The following is a 25004-nucleotide window of genomic DNA, read 5'->3' on the forward strand; positions in this document are numbered from 1 at the left end:
ATTCTTGATGACTGAAGGGACCGTGCTAGGCCATACCATTTCTTGCCAAGGGTTACAAGTGGATCCTAACAAAATTGCTCTCATCAAGAAGGTTCCACCTCCCCAAAAGGTAAGGGATGTTCGGAGTTTCTTAGGATTAGCAAGGTATTACAGAAGATTCATTAAAGACTTCAGCAAGCTAGCCTCACCATTGTTTGGCTTGTTGGCAAAAGATGTGGAGTTTAAATGGACTGACGATTGTCAGAGGGCCTTGAATGAATTAAAGGACAAGTTGGTGTCTACCCCAATCTTGAGAGGTCCAAACTGGGCCCTACCTTTCCACATCCACACTGATGCATCAAACAAAGCCATAGGGCCAACCTTAGGACAAGTTGAACAAAAACTTCCGTATGCCATTTACTTTGTCAGCAAAAACTTGTCCAAAGCAGAACTGAATTAAACTGTAACTGAGAAAGAGTTCCTGGCTGTGGTCCATGTACTGAACAAGTTCCAACATTATATCACTGGCTATCAAACATTTGTACATACTGATCATACTACAATTAGATATTTAATGAATAAACCAGATGTGAATGCTCGTATTATTAGATGGTTACTTTTGTTGCAGCAGTTTGATTTGACCATTGTTGACAAACGAGGTAAAGAAAATGTTGTTGCTGACTTTTTATCTAGATTGGATCTATCTACAGGTGAGGATGGAACAGTGGATGACCAGATGCCTGACGAACATCTGTTTGCTATCTCAGTACTCTCTCCATGGTTTGCTGATATAACAAACTACCTTGTTTCAACACAGTTCCCTCTGCACCTATCCTCAAGAGAGAAGAGCAGAATCATCAGAAAAAGTGCCTCATTTACTTGGATCGGGGGCAACCTGTTCAAGCTTGGCCCTGATCAGATCTTAAGGCGTTGTGTAAGGGAGGAGGAAGTCTTTGACATCCTCCTCACCTGTCATGATGGGCCTTGTGGAGGACATTTTGCAGCAAAGAGGTCTGCCTTCAAAATCCCGGCAGGCAGGCTACTATTGGCCCACACTTCATCAAGATGTCAGAAGATATATCAGCCAATGTGACCGATGCCAAAGAATGGGGAAACCGACTCAAAGGGATGAGATGCCTCTCCAACCTCAAGTGACTCTTGAGCCATTTGAGAAGTGGGGTATGGACTTTGTGGGTCCAATCAACCCTCCTTCAAGGCAAAGGTCTTACATCATTGTGTGCACTGACTACCTGACAAAGTGGGCAGAAACTAAGGCAATCAAAGCAGCAACAGAAGAAAAGGTGGCTGAGTTCTTGAGAGAGAACATCTTCTACAAATTTGGCTACCCAAGAGAGATAGTCACCGATCAAGGAAGCCAGTTCACATCTAACTTAATTGAAGACCTACTATCTCATCACAAAATCAAGTATAGGACTTCCACCCCCTATCACCCTCAAGCAAATGGGCAGGTGGAAGTCACCAATAGAGCATTGGAAGGGATCTTGACTAAGGTGGTGAGCAGTAGCAGGAAGGATTGGGCAGATCGCCTGGTTGAGGTCACATGGGTTTACAACACCACTTGGAAGACCACAACCGGCTTCACACCTTATGAGCTGGTCTATGGGAAGAAAGCTTTGCTGTCAATTGAATTTGAATACAACACCTTGAAGTTGGCAGCTCAGCTGGACCTAGATCTCAGCCATTCCCAACAAGAAAGGTTGTTGCAGCTGAATGGACTGGACGAGCACCGAATGCAGGCCCTCCTTCACTCAGAAGTAGTTCAACTTCAGAGAAAGGTGTGGCATGACCAACACCTCAATGACAAGCAATTCCAGCCAGGAGATTGGGCACTATTTTATGACTCCAGGCACAAAGATTTCAAGGGGAAGCTGAGAACCAGATGGCTGGGACCATATGCAGTGGAAAAATGTCATGACAATGGATCTGTTCTTATTCGGACCATTGATGAGGAAGCCATCCCCCTGCTTGTCAATGGGCATCGACTGAATATCTACAGGAAATCTCTCTCAAGACAGGAGTTCATCAAAACTGTGGAGAAATCAGTGTTGGTCATAGAGAAGGGTTCTACCTCTGCTTTGGGCATACACTGAAAGATCTAAAAAATAAATTAAAAAAAAAAAAAATAAATAAATAAAGACCCTTGGGTGAAAACCTTTCTGAGGCTCCCAAGGCAGGTGGTAGGGGTGAAAACCTCATTGAGGCGCGCCTATTGTCTTTCAAAAAAAAAGAAAAAAAAAAGAAAAAGAAAGATTTGAAAAAGATCCTTGAGTGAAAACCTCTCTGAGGCGCTTAAGGCAGATGGCAAGGGTGAAAACCTCATTGAGGCGCCCCTGCTATCTTTCAAAAAAAAAAAAAAAGAGAAAAGAAAGAAAAAAACAATAAGCAAAAAAGACAGGGACAACAAGTTTATAATGTGGAAATGCATGCAGGTTGCAGGTGTTCTATGAAGGAGAGGAGGTCTCTCAACTCAAAGTCAAGGATCCTTATCATGCTGCCAGGAGACCTCACCAGCACCTCCTCCAAGAATACTCATCTTCTCCAAGGTATGGGCACGATTTCATCACAACTTAGTCTTCTACAGGAAGTTACAGACTTTCTACAGGAAGTTACAGACTTTCTAGAAGAAGTTCTGTATTTCTACAGGAAACTTCCTGTAGAAGTTTTGGATGGCCAGAACTGATTGTATGAGGAGATCTAATGACCAAGGTCTGGTATGGACGCATGCAAGCTACCATTTTCTCCCTCACACATTGCTGTCACCTCCTTCTACCACCCTTGTCGACATGCAATGAAGATACTTGCACAATCAAAGCAGATCATTGAGTTATCAAGAGAAAGCAATTTTTAAATGAAAAAAGACGCTGAGATGCCATGCCATACCCATCCTAGCTATCCAAGAGCCCTGTGAGCGCGATCGTGAGGCCACTGTCTTCATCGTGCAGCATGCACCCGAGGAGGAAACACTGCTACAGGACATCCTGCAGGAGTCCCGTAGCAGTTAAGCCAACTAGGGTGTACACCATTCCATCGCCTGCAACATGCAAGGATAACGCAGGCACATGCAGCTGAATCATAAGATTCATCGTCAACGGCCTGTGAAGAGGAACCTCCAGGCCTGTGAAATCAAGCAGCAGCAAACAAATCTACTCATCGTCCAAAATCCCGAAGAATCATGTCGCAGCCGCACAGGTAAGTGCCTCGCCCTTTCTTCCGTCGAATTGCATGAATTTTAATTTGAAATGTTTGCAAGTGTGAAGTGAATGGGTTGAGCGGTCGTATGGCCATTCGACTGGCCACGTCGACCAGTCAGCTGGTCTAGTCGGATGTGTAGAATGGTGGCCGTGGAAAAAGAACGGGTAGTGGACACGTGAGAACCATCCAGTCGGGGAGAAACGAGTTGTAACAGAAATGATGATGGCGGATATGCGGGGAATGATGTGACAGTAAGGGAACTTGTAGAAGAATGAGTAGACGACGTCATCCAACGGTCTGGCAGGGATAGCTCACCCCCGCGCCACGGATTTCGCCGGATTCAAATCTAATCGGCTAGATTGCCACCCCACGCATTTATCAATCGCCGTTTGAAAATCGAGTGAGCATCTGGATTCCTCTGAAGCTCGACACTCCAAGTCTTCGGTCGTTCGAACACCTGTTAAGCAGCACAGAAAGCGTAGACCCACTGCAGTATCCTCCAGAATTTGTGCGCTGCTTCTACAGGAAAGCTGCTTCTACAGGAAATTGGGTTCCTCACGTCAAAAGGTGGCGGATTAAAAAGTTAAGCCTGAACCTTCCATGAAATTGGTTTTGAGGGTGGCAGAGTCGACGTTCTACAGTCTGGTCGTAAAAAAAATTGCAAGTATTGTCTGCCACGTGCATGAATTGTTGTCCTACAGGATGTGAGTTATAATTAATCCGTGTTAAGGCTCGTCGGGAGATAAGTTTTCGTGAATTGTATGCGTGGCAGAGGCGTAATTCTACGCTCTGTCCCAGTTGGCCAATTTTCTTCCGCACCCGCCACCTCCAGCTAATGCAACAGTTTTTCACCATGCCGGGTGGGTTCATCATAAGGGAACCAACCGACTCAACAAAGCTAAGAGAAAATCATGAGGTGGTGGAGCTGTTCACGTAAGCACAATGGATGTCGTTCTGTGACAAGTTGCAGGGCTATGACGATGAGGTGGCAGAGGAGTTCTTGCAAGCTCTGAAGCCGAAATCCAAAACATTGGCCACTGTCAACTTCAGGGGTTTGAGTCTCAGTCTCACCCCACAATTCATCAGCCGAGTTACTGAGCTCCCAATGGGATTACCATGGGATAAAGAAGAGAGGAAATTGGGCCAGAAGGCTAAGAAGGAATTCTTCCCCCCAGAGGAGGAATTCTCAGAAGATAAAAACGGGGTTCGTAGGACTAGCTTACTGCCACTGTGGAGTGAAGTTAGCCTCCAGATTATGAAGTACATCACCTGCGAAGGTCGGTTTAGCATTGTATATGGGTACCATTTTCGGTTACTCACGGAATTAAGGCATCAGATGGACCTACCTGTAGAAAACAAACTTTGTATCCCCTACTTTCTACTACAGTCTATGATTGAATGTGCCACCAAGTTGAAAGAGGGCACACCAGACCAGGTAGCCCACCATGGACTCATTAAACTCCTTGTGGAGGATGCGCTCCACACATACAAGGTTCCTCTCTCATGGGAAGCCTTCAAAAATTTGACCAAGGATGGTGATATAAAGATGTTGACCGAAGAGCTCGGTTCATCCAGCAGTGAGGATAAGGAGTCAGTGCCCGCAGGGAAGAAAGAAAAAGGCCAGAAGACCATGACCACGGAGCAGAAGAAAGAGCAAAAGAAGAAACAAGAGAAAAAGGGTGCCAAAGAGAAGGATGACACACCCATGTTGACGGCCAGAGAGAAAAGACTACAAAGTAGAGTGGACAAGGCTGAGCAGGTCCACGTCAGCAAAGGCACCTCGACAGCAGCCACAACCAAGTCAAAAAGTAAAACACCCTCAGCAAAGCAAACTAAAGTGGTGCCACCTGTTCCTACAGGAAAACTGAAACTGGCTTCTACAAGAAGCCCGAAATCAGCTGAAAAAGGGCCTTCTATAGGAAGCCCTGAGAAAAGAAAACCAAGGGAAAAGAAGGCCGATGTTCTTGCAAGGGAGGCAGCAGCTGTGCTGACCGCCCTCAGTACACCTCCTAAGCCCAAGGAAAAGAGAAAGAGGGAGGCCCCTGTATATTTTAAAGCTAGGAGAAGTGTGAGAATAAAGACGGGCAAGCCACAGCCTCCATCCAGCAGCCCAATCACTATAGATGATGCCCCTACTTCGCCCAAGGAGAGGTCCCCCTCAAAGATATCAGTCACCTATGAGAGGGGGAGCCCGAAGAAAACTGCTTGGAAGGATAGGTTGGACCAGTTGGCCTCGAAAGCCCGGCTACAGGATGCTCTACAGGAAACCTTAGCTCAGCTTAAGGAGACCGAGAGGATGGAAGGAGAAGCACCCTCATCACCACCGAGGGAGGGCGAAGTAGAGCCACCAAAAGAAGTGGAGAAAGAGCATATTCCAAAGCCTAGCCCTCAGCCAAGTCTGAGTTCATATTACAAATTCTTAGAGGCTGGCAAAATTATACCTCAGAAATTCACTGTGCCACTATTCTTTACATTGGAGGAAGAGAGAGTACGTACACACACGTGGATGAAAATAGCCAAGTCAAAGGGCGTGGCAGACATAGGTCCCTTGGAGGAGAAACTCAAGGAGGCCAGAAGTGAATTAACCATGGCTAAACACGTGGAAAATTGCCAACGACTGTTCCTACAGGAAGAAAATGAAAAGCTTAGATTGCAGCTACAGGAGCTGAGGACAGGAACAGGTACATCCTCCGGACACACCACAGCAGAACAGCAAGGCAAAAAGGAACTGCACAACGGTCTTGGGGAGCCAACCTTGCATCTACAGGAAGCAGAACAACAAGCACAAATTGAGGTGCAAGCTCTCAGACAACAGCTGCAGCAGAAAGAGGCACAATTGGCCTGCATGGCCAGTTGGGCCATGGATGCTATACAATGCAGACAGCCGGCCAAATCCTATGGCCTGTACCTGAAAGACCAATGGCTGCAATTTCAAATCAATACCTTGGCACAAAGGGGTATCTCTCAGCTCCAAGACCCGCAGCAATTCACTGAATTATGCAGTACCAGCTCATCAGAGGATAAGGCCAAATTAGCGGAGTTCTACCTCCATAATTTGGCCCTGCCTAATGTAATTTCATGGGACCCCAATATGGCCTTAGGAGATATGCAATTAATGGCATTTGCCTCATGGTTGAACCATGAGGACAAAAGAGCAGTGGAAGCCAAAGCGATCATGAACCGAGAGCTGAATGAGCCATTGCTAATTAGAGCAGAACCAGGGGATCTAGTTGCACTAATCTCGGCACACCAACACTTGTCCACTGACCCTCAAGCTTCATTGAGATATATGGATCAGCAGGCCCAGGCCATAGCGCATTTTGAGGACATGGAGAGACTGTTAGGAGACAACTCTGTCCAAGCTTGCACCCGCCGATGGAATACATTGGCCCACAGTCTGAAAATCAGAGAGTATCATACCCCAACTCGGATGAGGGAAGCTCTAGTACGGGTGGCGCTTTATAAGAAATCCATGCAAAACCTCCAGGCCAGCTAGATTGGCCTCAAGCTAAGCCCACCACTACTGCTAGGATTGATGGAAGGCAGCACAGAGAAAGATGATAATGAACAGTGGGAAGAGGTGAACAGAAAGGTTGGGTTCCATATCAGCAAGGAGGACACTACTACAGAGGCTTGGGATGTAAGGGTGGCAGTAAAGGCAATGAAGGATGAGGAGCTGGACTAGTTGCTCAAGGATGAGCAAATATTTTAGCTGGGGGGTGATGATGAGCCCCAAATTTGGTAACATTTTGGGCTCATTTGGCCTACTTACCCTTGCTCAACCCTTCATTTTTCATCACTTATGCATCATTTTTTAGTATATTCATGTTATTTGTAGGAAGGAGGGCAGTCACTATTCCTAGGTGGCTAATACATGTTTATTTCAGGTTTTTTGACATTAAATGGAGCAAAACCACGCAGATGAAGGCAAGGAGACAGCCAAGGTGGCATTGCAGTTTTGTAGGAAGGTTGTCCACAGCCTTGAATGGCCTTCCTCATGATCTCCACCCCAACTCCGAGCTCCAACAGCTATCACCACCGAGCTAGAAGGCAGCCAACAGATTCTAAGGGAACATCAGTTTACTTTTAGTTGGTCAGCCAAGCCCCACTAATTTAGGAGGCAAGCTTGGCCCTCATAATGTATAAATATTGAGGCTGTAGCCTTCGATGGGAACTTTTGAACCTTTGTTGCAGATTCTGAATTATGAGCTATAGCTCTGTTTTGCTTTTTGTAAGCCAGTTTTGGCATGTTGTTAGACTTATGACTATGATCTTTTAATAAAAAGCAGGCAGATTCGAGTTTAGTTCTGAGATCTTAGAGGAGCTATAGCTCTCAGGGTTGGGCCCAACCTGAGAGCAATAGGCCTCCTTTCTTTGTATTGTTACCTTTCCTTCTTTCCGCATTATATTTCTTTTCCTTTACATGCACTTGGAAACACAGTTTGCTGATTCAGATTTCTTGGTGTGGTTACATAGGTTAGTGTTATGAACAAAGTTGCTTTCAGTAGTTTAGATTAGAGTAAGGAGATTAGAGTTGATCAGATCTCCAAAAAAGGGTTGATTTCACACTCACTTCCACCTCTATTTAGAGATTGGGATTGTAGCCCGTGCCACCCACCAAAAACACAGTTTTACATTTTCATGCAAGCTTTAACGTAATATTTCCGTTTGTAGAAGTGTCCATGCATTTAGATCCTGAGCAACTACTCTTTGTTTCAGCACCATGCACGATTTTCCCTTAAAAACGACATTTCTATTCTTTGGTTTCTAATAAAACAGTTAGAGTAGGTTGATGACATTTCGGTTATACGCAAGACAGGGGTGATTTGTTTCATTTACACTGTGCAGCACCACTCTATCATTTCCTTATCCTTCTAAGCCATGCCTAGGCCATCTCCTTATCTCCCAGTTAGATCATTTGCCTCCCAACTCTTCTATTATCCACGTTGTTTTATCTTTTCGGCCTTCCATTGCCTCTACCCTCCTCTAGACCAACCAGCTTTACACACCCCCTCTCCATCTCATCTCTCTGTCCATAAGCCATCACAAGCTCCCCTCCTACCTCCTTGACCATCCATATAGCCTCTCCCACTCATCCATCACCCAAAAATCCTATTGCAGAACATCCTGTAGAAATTACGGGACTTCCTGTAGAAATCCTGAACTTCCTGTAGAATCCCCTGCAGACATCCTGTAGAAGCTTGCAAACACGGTTGCCAGGCATCTGAACTTTGTGAACTTCTGTGGAATGATGTTAGGGATCCCTTAGACCCTCTCAGAGTCCTCCTGACCTTTTCCAAGCCTTCCTCCCCTTGATCTACCCCTGCACAGTCAAGACCCAGTAAGAAGCACAGTCATAATAACTTCCACAACTTGAGAAAAAATACAAAAACATGTTATCTTCATATGAAAGTAGTTTAGACACATGCATCTCATCTCAATAGAAGTAATGGCATCACTTTTAGAAGTTGCATTCCCACCATTGCATCATAACGATTAAGCTGGTAGAATTAGGGTTTACTAGGGTTTCCATGTTTTGTTGGATTTCAGTTCATTCTTGCAAAATAGGTTAATCTCCTTTGAGATAGCTTTCGTTCATCACTTAAAAAGCTTCTTCTGAGAACATATAGAAGTTGGCTTGAGCCCTAGCGGACTTGTGCCAGCTGACCAGGTGACAGCTGCGACAAGAGCTAGTACTTGTGCATACAACACCGTCGCTTCCAAGTTTGTTACGAACTACCAGGTTGATAAAACTAGAGAAGGAAGCCCCAAGAGTTGTAGCATTATTGCTACAATACTGGAGCCCACCACTCATGCGGTCTCCCTAGAACATGCTCCATCAAAGAACATTTCCCAAACTTGACTTCCTTGCTCTCCATCAGCCTGATTTAGTGGTTTCTTGATCTGCATTGAGGCCTTATGGGATTCTTCAATTTGGAGAATACAAGCTCCAAAATCAGCGTCCACAGCATATATGGGATGATTAGAAGGATTCTTCTCATCACTGATGATGTAGGCCAGCTGTGCTTCCCTGTACAATCTCCTGCTTTCCCCTCCAAGGACTAGGACAGTGGCATAAGATAAATCGTTCTGTAATGTCCTCCCTAGTCTCTTAATCCACCCTCTGGACAATAGCATGCCAAACTTGGGAGGGACATCTGCTACCACAATAACCATCACCATGCTCTTCATGGGCAGCTGAGTTAGGGTAATAGCTAAATCTTTGATCAATCCTAGGCATCTCACCTTCCTTGAATAAAATGAGAATAAATCATGTTACGGTCTAGTGATATCAAGCCCTAACTCTTCCATGACAGCTTTGGGCAATGGATTGTGGCTGGCCCTCATATATAGTAGGCAATTGTTGAGGAACTTGTCATGAATGTTCAAGGAGATGTAAAATGATGGGGAATTATCATCAGCAGGTTCAGTCATTGGGCTAAGTACAACTATAGGCTTATCGTCTTGCAAATTGACATAGTTAGTGGGGGCTTGTAAGGCTTTCAGCTCAAGATAATCAAGGATAGGTTTTATGAAAACTTCACTCTTTACAAGTTCTATCAGAGGTACAAAAATTTTTAACTTCTAGACTTTTGATTCAAAGCTGAAAGGGGAAAGGGACTTGTCAGGACCTCTTACCTCTTGAGATGGTGCTTTGAGGATGACTGGATCAGCTGCTGGTATCTTTTGTCTGATATTCTGTTGCTTTGTTGGGACAACAGCTTTTTGGGCAGGATTCTCCTTACCATTGTTTTCTTTTGACCTCAAATTATATCTTGGTTTTTTTCCAGCCTGCAGAACAACCTCTCTGTCCCACTCTCAACTGGTTTGATCCTGTAGTAATGATTCTTCATATGCAGCTAATGTAAAAAAGGCAGCACTACCTTTTTCTTCCATGCAATGAATTTCATCCTCTTCTTCGAACTACTCCTCCTCCATGACCACATTTTGGAAAGGAGCCTTAATTCTCTGTTCTTCATTTGCTTCTTTACCCCTTTGAATGATTTGCAATTGTTCATTTTCTCTTCTGAATGGATTTTGATTTCTTGGAGCAAATGTGTTTGGAAACCTTGCTTTCCCAGAACTCTGCTCAACTTTCAGCTTGGATATCTCAGCAGCCAATGACTCTATCATTTTAGTCATTTTATCTAATTTGGGTTCTGAGAATGAAGTAGAGGAAGAAGAAGCCTCACCTCTCTACCTCTTTCTATCAGCATTACTTTTAAGCTTTTCTGCAGCCATGATATTTGATTCCACCTCTAAAGTTGCATCCTGCATTTCAGCTAGAGTGGCACATCTTCTTTCTCTCAAAAGCAAGTATAAATCAGAGTCAAAAGCATTGGCATAAGTGAGTTTGGAAGAGGTGGGGGTAGGCTTTACTTCAGCTGCTATCTTATTGTACATACGGTTAAATCTTTTATTAAAATCAGGAAATGGTTCCCCATCCTCCCTCTTTAGGTTTCCAAACTCTATATGGTAATATAACAAGTCTTTTTTATCCCCCCATTGCTTCAGGAATGCATCATCCAATGCTTTAATGTCTGCTATGGACCTATGGGGAAATTATCTGAACCATTTTATAGCCTCACCATCAATGCTCTGGACAAGCACTTTCAACCACACATCATCTTCACTAATATCTAGGTTATCAGCATAACTATAAAAAGGCTGAAGTTGTTCTTTAGCTGTTACTCCCTTTGTACTAGTGAACTTGGGCATATTTTTATGATATTCTCCTATAGACATGGCATTCAAAGGAACGGGCAAGACCAAGCATCCATACCTAGCAGCTATGATTCTTTCCATCTTCGTGGGTGCTTGCTGGCCTGCCATGATTGGGATAGGTGGAAGGATGTTGGCAGATTGAATGGTAGGCAGTGATGAAATAGATGACAAACAAGAAGGAATATTATGGACTATATGGGAGGCTTTCTTTGGACTGAGATCCAAAGGGGAATTGACTGAACAAGGAGCTTTATGAATCTATGAAGGTATTTCTTTACTAACAATGCTATGCTCCAAATCTTCAAACTGTATATCCTCAGCTATAACCTTCTCTTTCAGAGATGCATAAGTTTTCTTAGGCTTACCTGATCCTAATGCTCCTTTCTGTGATGTTTTCCCTCGCTTAGAAATATTCTTAGGGTCAGGCACTGGGTCAGCTGGTGATTTCTGAGGATTTCTCCGGGTATGCCTCACAAATTGAGCCAGAACTGTAATGTGGAGTCGCCAGGTTGGTTCTCCAGTAGAGTCACCAGATAGATGATTACAACCAGAAATGTGTCCAAAATTTGTCTATCATCAAAGCTGGAACTGTGTCATTCTCCTAGGGAATCTGAGCTTAAATATCCTCTCCCCGACAATGGCGCCAATTAATGTTATCACCCCAAGAAACTCTCCTAGGTTGTAGCTCGGAGATGCTCGGGAACATTACAAACTCAACTTAATGTTGGAAATGGATGAATGGAAGGAATGATTCTTGTTCAAGCCAGATAGCCACTTCTATTATGCTTAACTCCAGACATGCGTGAACACCCCCAGACTACAAGGCTTTAGACCACCAATTACTCACAGTTCAGACATTGGGTGAATATGGAGAATACTGACCACACCAGCAGATGCACAAGACCTTGTGATGGCCGGCTACAACCAGTGAAGAGGTCTGCAAATATAATTCCCTAGTGTACATACAGGATGACAGCTCTCTATCACTAAGTGAAAAGAAACCTGAGTAACACATTCACTGATACATGTAAGATTTAACCACAGTGGTAGGATGACAGCTCCTCTATGCTAAACATCAAGAGTTCAGGAAAACAGCACATTAGGCATAGCCTAGAATAGAATAGAAATGGAAAGTGAGCAATTAACAACAAAATAAGCTTGTATTGGCTGAAAATGAAGACGAGACGCTGCAAGTATCAAAGTAGTTACAATCTCTAGAAGTTGAAACTTACACCAAAACAACAACCATCAACCCTGATTACGTCTTTTTATGGGTATATATAGAGTTTCAATACAAAGGAACTTAGCCATTATGAGTATGGAGGGATCATAATTGACCACCAACCACATTTAGTTGCCCGATGGAGCTTCTAAGTGCATTTGCTTGCTGCAGTGGATGAATCTGATCTTCTCAGGTAGCTGGGTGTTCGTATTCATGATGTTCCATAACTGCTAAATGCAGTTACACGCTCAAGCTCTGTCCTTTTCCTCCTCGGCCATGTTGTCTGTTAAATGTGGTTGTTGAGGAGCCACTACAATTGGTACTAGTGAGTCGATCACTTTCATCATTCAGGTGCACGGAAGAGTCAAGGGACGTGGACTGCATGGCAGATGGACGAACTGGATGAGGGAGAAAGGTCGGTCGTTGGATCGGGAGGATAGATGGTGGAGATGGTTGGGTGAGGGATATTGGCAGAGGCAGGAGCAGAATGAGCGTGGGCTGTCGAATCTTGGTGGAACTGATCGGATGGCAGAGGAGTGATCGGGCGATTCGCTTTACCGGGCGTGATGGGAGTCGTTGGGTCGCGTTTTTGGTAATTTTGGGCATTTACATATGGCGATGTGCGATTGCAATCAGATCACATCGCAATATCGTGTCAGCAGAAGCAGAGGGGCGCAACTTTTATGCACACACGGATGCAATTTGTGATCAGGTCACATTGCAATATCGCATCGGCAGAAGCCAAGTGGCACGACTTTTATGCATACATAGATGTGATTTGCGATAGGACTGATGAAAGGAAAATGAGCGGTGCGAGGGAAGGAGAAAGTGATCATTATGAGTCTCTTTTGGGTATGACCATGGACCAAGCTTATTTTCGGCCTTTAGAAATCAAACATATTGTTGTCGAGGTAAATCCCCTCTGCGGACAGAGACGATCCCTACTAGCCCAGAGTGGGTCTAGCAACAATCAAACAATGCTATCACGCAAGTTCCTAATTGCAAATTAAAGGTGGATGATGAGAACCTACTTGGATTCCAACGCTAATATTCGTAGAAGAGACGTCTCTCTCATTCCTTTGCTTTGGCCGGTCACGATCCCCACGATCTCCGTGATTGGACACCTGCACATGCAAAGAACAACACAAATACAAGCATAAAATCCAATAGATGCAATTATATATCAGTCAGAAAAGATATAACTCAACATCAATCATTACAAAGGACAATGAGAGTGGAACCATAATGATAGTCATCTATCATTGATAAACAACAAAGAAGAATACAACCATAGTTTTGACGTCAAATCCTCCTTTGGCTGGGTGATCAGCTACATAAGTCTTGCAAAGCTTGTTGGGATGGGAAACAAGCCTCTCTCTCCTTGGTGACAAGAATATCCTCACTTAGATTTGGCCTTATGGATGCAAAGAAGGCTCTTGCAACTTCAATCTCTTGAACTCCTGGAATTCTTACTATCACTAGCACTCTGCTGGAACTAGCTTGCTCAAGGCAAAAGAACAAGATTTTATAGATAGAGGGGAAGGAGATAAGATCAATCACAATTTCCATGGGATTCGCTTTATCACTATGAAGCTTCCATGAAAGGTGGCAAACCACTTCCATTCTATGGAGATTCGAAGCCAAACCATCCTAACTCAACATGGATTCAGTTGGTGAATGGGTTAAGGAGAACCTTCGGAAGTTTGTTCATTAAAAACTTTACCCAACTGGGTTGGCGCGAGTGCGACTCTGAGACAGAGCGCCAACTGGCGTGCACTCTTTAGAGGATTTCCCCCATTGGCGCGGGAAGTACGCTATGGACCCGCGCTAATGCAAAAAGGGCTGTTTTTATGGGTATACTGCAGGAGATGTCTTCAGGGCATATGAAGCTCACACTTAGAGGAATATAATGCAAGTGGTTTCAGGTTATGTCATCTCTCACAAGTCCCGGAATGAGTCCTCCAATGTACGGGAGAGGGGAAACAAGGACGGTGATAAACGGTGACAAATTACTGTGTAACAGATGCCCCCTAAAGCATGAGGCCCGAGGGAGAGAAAGGGGTGAAATGCTTTTACAAGAACATGTGTAACTGAAAACACTGCCGCCGGAGAACCTGCGTAAAGAAGTACAACTGATATCTCAAGTACATGATATATGTGGTATGGGCACAACCATCCATAATAGAGCACAAAAGAATCTAGATCCCAGGTATGGGCACAGCCATCCAGTGAGGATCGATAAATAGACTCAGGCATGGTCGCAGCCATCCAGTGAATGAGTCATGTAATGATAATAATAAGCCACAAATCGCAGCCTGGATTCCAACAAACAAAATCCAAGGTCTTGCGCTCCATCTCGACCCGAACAGAGTAAAAGTTCAAGCATGCGAATACATGAGTTGGAGTCGAACATGCATGAACATCGTCTGATTACCAACCAATAGTGAAAACTGTTAACAGATGCAAGAGGTACCACAAATAATGACAATGTCCCTCAAGGTACTATAGGTACAATCTATGGCGTGTGAATTAGTGAGATGGCGTCGAACACCCGTAGAATCATTCGATCGGAGGCCAATGATGAAAACCTCTCGTCGAACACGAAGAACCTGCCATTGAGGCATGCAGGCTCCAAGGCACCGGAAGGGAGTCTTTAGATCAGCTTCCTGGATAATGACCTGAAGTCGACAAGAAGTGACGTTGATCAAAGGTGGGCCATAGTGTTTCCCCCATCATTGACACGAGACAGAGGAATAATGTTGTCGTGAATCAGAATTATGTGAGGTATCAGAGGGAGGTTGTAATTCTGCAGAGATCAACTTCTCTTGAACATATCGGCGACACGACAGTGGACTTGGTAGTATTTGACATTAAATGATTAAGGGTCATGGTGACAAGGCAATGAGCAGATGAGAGGTCAAACAGGATAACCCAAACCCACGGAGGCTAGTGTAAAACAAGATGAGAGGTTCCCACACAGACACGAAAGCAGACAAGTGCCATGTTCGAGAGTGACATATTGCCGACACAATAATGATTATGGTTCCATTTTCCCCACCATTTCTGGCGAGTACCCCGATTATTTTTTGATGACAAGCTTGACGGGGATAGCATATGCTTGTAAGGCATCATTACGACAGAATCCGATGTCATTAAGTTTTAACGAGTCTGACAAAGGAAGAACTCAGCGTCTTTTCATGTTTAGAGAGTTTGAAAAGACAGCAGAAAAGAAAACTCTAGGGGGGTCCTTTTATCGTAAAGTTGTGTCTCTCGAACATGAAAAAGTATAAAAAAATGCTCGAAAGAACCGTCCGATCATTACGATCGAGGAGTACTTTTCATGAATAGTGATTCCGACCTGAATAAGTAAAAAAGTGATCAAAACCACGTCGATTCGTAACCGTTAACGAACCTGAAATGACAAGGGTTCGACGATATTTTCATCTTTACACAGTCGGAAAAGGGTTTAAAGCTGACCGCCTCTTATTTACGTTTAACGAGTCAAGAGGAATAACTCGGCGATCTTTTCATCTTTAAACGGTCAGAAAAGAGCTGAAAGCAGACCTCCATTTTTATTCTATTTAACGAGTCAAAAAGGGAAAATACTCAGCAATATTTTCATATTTTATGAGTCAGAAAAGAGCTTAAAGGTGACTCATCCTAGAGGAACGAGTGGTATAAAGGGTAGCAACTAGTTCCGACAATGGTGGAACTACTCAAAACATGTAATGGTCAAGAGGCTGGCTAATAAAACCACTCATCGCTGCGGTTCCTCAGGAAAGGATAAACAACCAAGTGAAAGCATATGATCAGCCAAAGAGATGGTGGCGATGGAATGAAACAACCAAGGCTCATCTAGCAAAGTTTAGCGGATAAAGTGGCAATCACGAGATGTTAATCGGGTATGGGTTCATTTTTAAACAAGCTTGAACCGTGGAGAACTCTGCTTGGATTCGGTTTCATGTTTACACAAGCTTGAAACGAAAAACTATGCTTGTTATCAGTTCACATGCCCCCAGCATAATAACGCAAATCGAGGTACATGCCCCCCAAGCTTCATTGCATTCAACAAAGTGGATGGAATGAAGGTTCACTCTCGAGATCTAGGAAAGACTCGACTTGTATTTTACGAGATCTTAATCAAAAGACTCAATTTGGAAAGGGAGTTGTTTCATTTTTTAATGAGGTTGACGCAGTAAAAGAACTATCCTCATAACCCTTGTTTCATTTTTTAATGAGGTCGCCACAAGATCAAAACTATCCTCGGCTAGATCCAGTTTCATTTTTTAAGGAGCTTGACATAGGAAAGTGAACTATGCTCTGCTAGACCTAGTTTCATTTTTTAAGGAGCTTGACATAGGAAAACGAACTATGCTCTGTAACACTTTGTTTCGTTTTTTAACGAGGTCGTTACAAGATCAAAACTATCCTTGGGACATAAGCTTGAACCAAGAAGGACTTTGCTTGTTGGAAATGCGCATGCCTCCAGTGCAATGGCACAGGATGAGGTACATGCCCCCCAAGCTTTATTGCATTCAACAAAGTGGATGGAATGAAGTTTTACGAGATCTTAATTGAGAGACGTGATTGGAAAGGGGGAATTGTTTCATTTTTTAACGAGCTTGACACAAGATCAAGAACTATGCTCGGATGGAACTTCACCATAATGAAGAGGAAGTTGAGGCTCCCAAGAGTGTCACTCCTGCTGGAAGGCCAACGTCTTGGAAGGCAGGGCCCAATGCCTCCAGGACACTATGCATGACGGCGACATCACTGGATCCAGGCACGGGATAGGTGGCCACGTAGTCGATCTGTGGTGGGGGAGATGGAACTCGTGGATGAAAACCAGGAGGGGATGACAACTACGCAGGAGGCACCCGAGGACGGACGAACGATAATTGATCTATCGTCACTATTCTTCCATCATGTGGAAAGCAAACCACCCGGAAAAGTGAAGAGACCAGGGCCCCAATGGCATAAACATAGTCACGGCTAAGGAGAAGACTGAAGTCTAAAGCACCTTAGGTAACCGATACGTCTATATAGACGGTCTTGCCTCCCAAAGTAACAGGGAACTATGGAAGGATCCCTAATGGTTGACTAGTTCCTCCGTCAAAAGCCGTCAGATTCAGCGCGACTGGCACAAGCTGTGGGGAACCCAAGGCTTGCCAAGTAGTGGCAGGCATAAGACTAACCGATGCTCCCTCATCCAACACAGTGCCAGGTAGCGCCTTATTATAGGCATGTACTGTGACCCAGAAAGGCATATGGGATGGAAGGGGGGAGGTAGTCAAACGACTCCAGTCGAAGGAAACGATTGAACTACTTGGTGGGGGAATCATATGATTGCCCCCCTGCTCGAAAGGAACTAAAGCAGGACTCTCAGGAGCAGTTGGGATAGGAGAGTCATTTCCGGACTCAGGAGAATCTGAGGAGACGAGAAGAACATGGGAGTGATGCTCTTCCAAAACAGAGTGATCGACGGGTGGTGAACTCGAGTCGACACTCTTTCCGACCAATGGTTGGTCTGGAACAGGATGGGCACAGCCAGGTTCGGGAAGAGGAGGCTGGACAAGAGAAGAATATGAATCAATCTCTTTGTCAGCAGGGGAACGATCTGTGGCTACAGAGAGACGTTGATAACCAATGGGAAGTTAGGGTGAAGGAGTTGTAAGACTTTTCAAGACAACGGAGGCTTTATCCATGAGTGGACAAAGGTGAAGGGGATGATTGCCTTCACAAAGTCTACAAGGGATTCGAATCTTCCCTTTTCCCTTACCATTCCCAACTGATAAGGTAGCATCGCCGTGAGCTTCAGAGGACGATGAGGGGTGGATCGGATCGCGAGACCATAATTCTAGTACCCTAGGAATGCCAGGAAAATCGTGAAGAAGATGGTCCTCCTTGCATAATCGATAAGGAAACTTGACCTTCTGCGGAGGAGCGGAAGGGGGCCCAACTTCAGGTATACTTGAGGGGGTAGCTGCACTTGTAACCTCTCTCTTATGAGCCTTCTTTTTCTTTGTCTTCTTCTTCTTCTTCTTAGCCACCTGGTTACTCGAATCGAGACTTTCACCAGGTGAAGTGGAATATGAGGACGTAGAAGTGGGCGTAGAAGGGGAGAGATCCACCTTAGAATCAACATGATGTTGTTCAGGTGGAGGGATGAATTGACTAGACGGTGAGACGGCAGGGACCAAAGAGGTTGAGAACAACCAAACCGGCAACCCAACAGTTAACCCTGGGAGGGACAACGTTGCCATATAAGGAGCACCAACATTTTTAAAAGGAGCGAAATGACCAGGGTTCCCGTCAGAGGGGATCCCTGGGTTGGTGAACCCCGGAAAAGTTGCCATCGAGAACGAAAAGAAGCCTACTCAAGCTAGCACAAACAAGATCTAACTGGGTAAATGTGAACGCGACCGAATAAATTTTAAGACAAAGGAACTGAACTTGACCTTTTCATGTTTTAAGAGTCGAGAAAAGGACAAAAAGGTGACTCTAGTCGCCTTCGAATGTTTTGTGAGCTTGAAGTGACAAGTGCTCAAGTGAGCCTTTTTTTTAAGGAGTCCGAAAAGGATCAAAAGTGACTACTCTGGAGAAACTAGGCAAAGGGTTTACTAGACAACCCGTAAAACTGCATATACACCTTGGCAATCATATGAAAACCAAGGAATTTCCGTACGGCAGTCAATCTTCCCGAATGCTATGTTCGGTGCGTTACGAATTGTAAGGCGACAGACATGGCTTCCTGTGGATCAAGGATGATAACCTAGTGGGGTCTCCCCATATACTCACCGGTACGTGGGAGCACAAATCCGTGCTAGACCACTTGTTGCGTCACGGAAGGAGGAATCACCCAATCTTAAGTGAAACAAAAGTGACTAGGTTTAACAACGCCGGAGCACGTCTCTAGCCTAGACCTCTAGATGTTTGCGTTAAGTTCCAATGCATTATTAAGTTTATTCAATTCATTTTATGGTTGATCTTTGATTAGGTTTTGATTTCCAGGTCCTACCGTATGTAATCTCTCACAATTCCCTAAATGCAAGCTATATGCCAAAAAGTATCATTTCGTTCGATGAACACTAACTACGAGAGAGTTGAGAACTTTTCAATCAAACAAAATGACCATAAAAAATCAAGAACCACTCTAATGCAGCTAATGGCAATAAACGAAACTTTTCTTTAAAGTCACTAATCAATGAAAAGCTCTAATTTCCATTAACTAATTCAACGCAAAAGAGACTGTTCATTTTCTTTTCAATGGCAAAGTGCACTAAACAAATTTTGAGAGATAATAACACCGAGTAAAAGACAAATTTCACTCAATGAAAATACAATCAAGTCTGTAAATACCAAGGCAGTCCTTCAGAACCAAGAGAAGATCTCAAAGACCTCAATGGGCCATGTAATCTAAGCCCAAAACGAAGCCAAGCAAAATCCAAGCAAAAAGAAGAGAATCACTCGAATAACGCAATAAAAAGTTTAACAATCACTGAACAAGTGCAAGAGGGTAACCAAAAAGTTGACTAGACCAACAGAAGACCAAAACTCCTAAGGAAGGCTCGATGCACAAAGCCACTAGATGCCCTAGGGCTAAAATGTGAAATCGGTGGAAAATGGAAAACACCCAAAGTATGCAAATGTAATCTATGCACACTTTTCATTCATATCCTGAAAATGAGAATTCTCAAAAACATGATGATTCTAATGTAATATAAGAACCAATCAAGTGCAAATCAAGAAAAACGGGTGTGAGTTCCAAAGACCATAAACTAAAAACACTCAAAGGCGATTAACACTCATACACAATTTAGCAAAAAGATGCGAAATTGTGAAAAGACTGAGACAAACCTCCAATTAATGATGAAAGGAAATCAAATTAAGAATTCCTCAAAAAAGAGACTCAAAACCAGTCAAACAAGACTCTGACACACTCCAGTAATTGAAAAAGATGTGACAAAATACAAATCCAAGTTCAGAAGGCTTGCAAACAAGCAAACTGGAAAAGTTGACAGGCCTGGCACGACTGTCAGGCTGTAACTCGCGCTTTTAAGGGATTGGCGCGGGTTGTCTTTGAGCAACATGCGCCAACTAGCACGACTGTCAGGCAAAAAGGCGCGCTAATCAAGCTTGCTAGGTCAAAAATAAAAACAAGCAGTCCAAGGCTTGGTTAACAGTATCCAGGCAGACCAGGAAGCAAGAGACAACAAGAAATCCAACCCAGAAAGCTATCTAAGCAATCAAACAAGAGAACCGAAGAGACAAGACAACTCCAAGTTGTTTAGTCCGTAAATCAAACCGGAGATTGACTGAAGTGGCGTTGATCTACTTCGCTAATGCAAAGCAATAGCGTTTCGAAGGCTATCTGGCTGTACTTCAGGCTCCGTCTAAAGTTTACAAATCAAACAATAAGCTAACTCCCCAGCGGAGTCGCCAAATTGTTGTGGAGGTAAATCCCCTATGCGGACAGAGATGATCCCTACTAGCCCAGACCAGGTCTAGCAACAATCAAACAATGCTATCATGCAAGTTCCTAATTGCAAATTAAAGGTGGATGATGAGAACCTACTTGGATTCCAATGATAATATTTGTAGAAGAGACGTCGCTCTCGTTCCTTTGCTTCGGCTGGTCACGATCCCCACGATCTCCGTGATTGGACACCTGCACATGCAAAGAACGACACAAATACAAGCATAAAATCCAATAGATGCAATTATATATCAGTCAGAAAAGATATAACTCAACATCAATCATTACAAAGGACAATGAGAGTGGAACCATAATGATAGTCATCTATTATTGATAAACAACAAAGAAGAATACAACCATAATTCTGACGTCAAATCCTCCTTTGGCTGGGTGATCAGCTACGCAAGTCTTGCAAAGCTTGTTGGGATGGGAAACAAGCCTCTCTCTCCTTGGTGACAAGAATCTCCTCACTTATATTTGGCCTTATGGATGCAAAGAAGGCTCTTGCAACTTCAATCTCTTGAACTCCTGGAATTCTTACTATCACTAGCACTTTGCTGGAACTAGCTTGCTCAAGGCAAAAGAACAAGATTTTATAGATAGAGGGGAAGGAGATAAGATCAATCACAATTTCCATGGGATTCGCTTTATCACTAAGAAGCTTCCATGAAAGGTGGCAAACCACTTCCCTTCTATGGAGATTCGAAGCCAAACCATCCTAACTCAACATGGATTCAGTTGGTGAATGGGTTAAGGAGAACCTTCAGAAGTTTGTTCGTTAAAAACTTTACCCAACTGGGTTGGCGCGAGTGCGACTCTGAGACAGAGCGCCAACTGGTGCACCCTCTTTAGAGGATTTCCCCCATTGGCGCGGGAAGTACACTGCGGACCCGCGCTAATGCAAAAAGGGTTGTTTTTATGGGTATACTGCATGAGATGTCTTCAGGGCATATGAAGCTCACACTTAGAGGAATATAATGCAAGTGGTTTCATATTATGTCATCTCTCACAAGTCCCGGAATGAGTCCTCCAATGTACGGGAGAGGGGAGACGGGGACAGTGATAAACGGTGACAAATTACTGTGTAACACATATTTAGCAGGGCTAATAATACCTACAGTAAAGAACCAAGGGCACAAAATGTTATAAGGGGAATTAAGCCCCCGTAAGCTAGTAAAGACATTTAACACCTAGAGGCCTAAATGGAGGTCACAAAACTTGTTCCTATGATGGAAAAGCAGGTTAGGCACCAAAAAATAAGGTGCTAAGGCATTTCGATGGATTTAGGAATGAGCCTCTTAATTAAATAAAAAGGATCGATGGAGTTTATGTTTGTAGTTGTGGGATGTAAAATGTGGTAGTGTGCCATATTTATGCGTTCATGGAGTTTGAATGAGTCAGAAGCTCTTAGGAACTAGGTTCCAAAATTAGCCTTGGCCATAGTAGGGATAAGTAAGAGCCTAAGTGGCCAAGTAAATGCACATAGAAAGTTTGGTGACACTGGATTAATGGGGACTACAAGAATTTCTAGATTAAGATGAATAGGACCATGATTACGAAAATGAATTAATGAAGCATGTTTCGAATAGAAAAAACCACCTATGATCTAAATTGCACACAATAAATACTTAAATGAAATACAGCTAAGTGTAAAAGCTTTACTTACAGAGCATGAGAGCCATGCCTTCACTACACTCTTATCTATGTGGGAAATTAAGAAGGATGGAGAGCCTTTATGCAACACACAGTATGAAATAATAATTAATTCCCAACATGGAGAAATGATCAGGTGTTCATTCTATGATTTAATGCAGCTATAATGGTTGAGTGAGTGAAGCCTATTCTGATGCAGGAGCATCCATCTCAGGGAAAAATCATTGTATTTAGTAGCATAGGGGGTCTTGTGTTTAAATGGAATTAGTCCCCAAAAGGATTAAATTAATGTAATTTTAATGTTTTTGAATAATTGATAGGATATTTGTAAATGTTTTTGAATATAGGAGAAGATGAGGAATTAGTGAGGATTGAGATATTTTGGAATATTATAAATATTTAGATTAGGAAATGGTTTCATGATTTTTAGGATTAGAGAGAATCCTTAGGAAATTAGTTGAGTTAAAAATAGATTTAGGAGATATTTAGGATTTTGTTGAGAAAACTATGGATCTGAATCAGAAATGGTTCCGGAAACTTTTTGTAAGCCTTAAAGGCATGAGGGATAGAGAATTAAAAAGAGAGGACTAAATTAGGTCTATAGGCGGAGAGATGAGAATGGCCAAATAAACATATATCAGGCCTAAAGAAGAGTAGACAGGACATGAGATGTTATGAACTTATGTAAATATTGTTTATGAATGAAAAGAGGGTTTCATTGTGTTTAGAATTGTTCCTGTGTGTGACCATAATTGAATGAGACAAATCTTTGTTTAAATGAATTTCTATACATGATTTCTAATTGAATGAAGAAGTTTTTCTGAAGGATAAAAGCCTTAGTTTCGGGGATATAACTGGTGTGATAAATTATTTGTTTTGTGAAGGAAATATGCATGATAAAATCCCATAGTGGAGTTTGTGTATGACAGATTCCTCGGCAGAGATTTGATTGTCGAAACTCTGATTAAAGGTGGATCAGAATTGATTTATGAGAGAACTCATCATTGATCATAGATAAGATCAATGATGATCTAGTTGAAATGAGGTTGAAAAGGGAATTCAACATATTTTTGTTGTATTTGTTTGAATACATCGAGATCATTTTTTCAAGTAAATCTCATGAAAGAAATTATTTGGAAAATAGTGTAATGACAGAGTACCACAGAAGATGAAGTGCTATCTTAGCGGAACACAAAAAAATAAAACCACCAAAAGTCACGTGAATTCATGAGACTATCATGACCGTTCATCAAGGGAAGATCCAACGGTGATTAGGTGATCACGTGCAAATATGTACTCGCTATAAAGTGGCAATTGGACCTGATAACCCTATAAAATTAAGTTGATTGATGGGTAAATCGTGACTGTCCAATATTTTGGAAATATGATGGATATCGCATGGGAAGATGTGCACTGGTTAATTTGGAAATTGGACCTGATGAGTTATCAATGCAAGTTTAATTCTATTTGAGATCTGGTCTTATGCGTTGAAGTGGGACCGGTGTTCATTTATAGGTTGTGTTGTATTTTTTCCATGGTTTGTTTGTTTGCGGATGTTATGTGATGTCCACCTATAAAATCACTTACGATGTAAATGTGGCCCTAATTCACAGGCCACATGTGGAAAATTGGAAAGACACAGTTTAGCTGCATCATTTGTGGTATCAGAGTAGAAGAAGTGGATTCTGCATGTATTGGAAAGAAGTATGATTAGTTAGTGATTGATTTTGTGTGAAATAGAATTAAAGTTCTTTAGAAAGTTGTAACAGAGGTTGAAAAAGAAGTTACGAGATTAGATTTTAAATCTATTTGGCAGCAATTGTAGATTGAAAAAAAATATGCAGTGGAAGCATGGTAGCCTAAGACTATGAGGAAATTTAGATTTGCAGAATCTGATTTAAAAAGCATATGAACCATTCAAAATGTTGGAGAAGGAGAGACAAGATCATGACAAGATCTTGATGGTATATTTGTGATAAATTTAGTTTTGAGGATTGAGTTTGCATATTTTAGGTTACAAATGAAGGAAGAATATCTCAGAAAAATAAGATCAAACCTTAAGAAGCAGTGATGAAGAAAACTATTAAGGATTTTTGAGTGAAAGAAGAAGTGTAGTCAGAACCTAGTATTTCATCAAGAAATTAAAATACAAGAGGATAGTTGTGTTCTTAAGAGCAGATGAGTTGAAGCCTAGAAGGAGCAGAGGAAAGCTCAAGGAGGTTCCAGAGATAGAGAACTAGTACTTGCCAAAAGTCCAAGCCCAGAGGAAGAACTTGGCGAGGTAAGTGGCAGCAGGAAGGACTTGTTGTTGCAGAGGCTTAGTACAACTCATAATGAGTGAGTGAGTAATGAACTCATAGAGATGGAAAGAAGAATATGACTACTGATAGTCATCATAGGGGTTTTGAGAAAGACTACAACAGATTAAAGGAATGGAAAGTTTGGCACAAGATTACAGCAGTAAGACTGTAGGAAGAACTTTTGAAAGTTCTTAGAAATTGTAGCAGGACCTTATTCCAACTAAGGCTTGGAATAGACAGGGACAGTGGTGTTTTTAAATGAAGTGAGTGCAACAACCAGAAAAGAGAGCAAGATTTCTCAGTGCAAGTTCTGAGAAGGAGAGAACTTGAAGACCAGGCAGAGGAGAAGCTTGGTGAGAAGATTAACCAGTAGGAGGTTGATTGGTTGCAGGTGTAGAAGCTCACACAGAAGAGAATATGACTATGAGAAGTCATG

Source organism: Pinus tabuliformis, chromosome 7 (assembly GCF_031772625.1).
Source record: "Pinus tabuliformis cultivar Carrire ecotype Pingquan chromosome 7, CPIR1, whole genome shotgun sequence".
NCBI lineage: Eukaryota > Viridiplantae > Streptophyta > Pinopsida > Pinales > Pinaceae > Pinus > Pinus tabuliformis.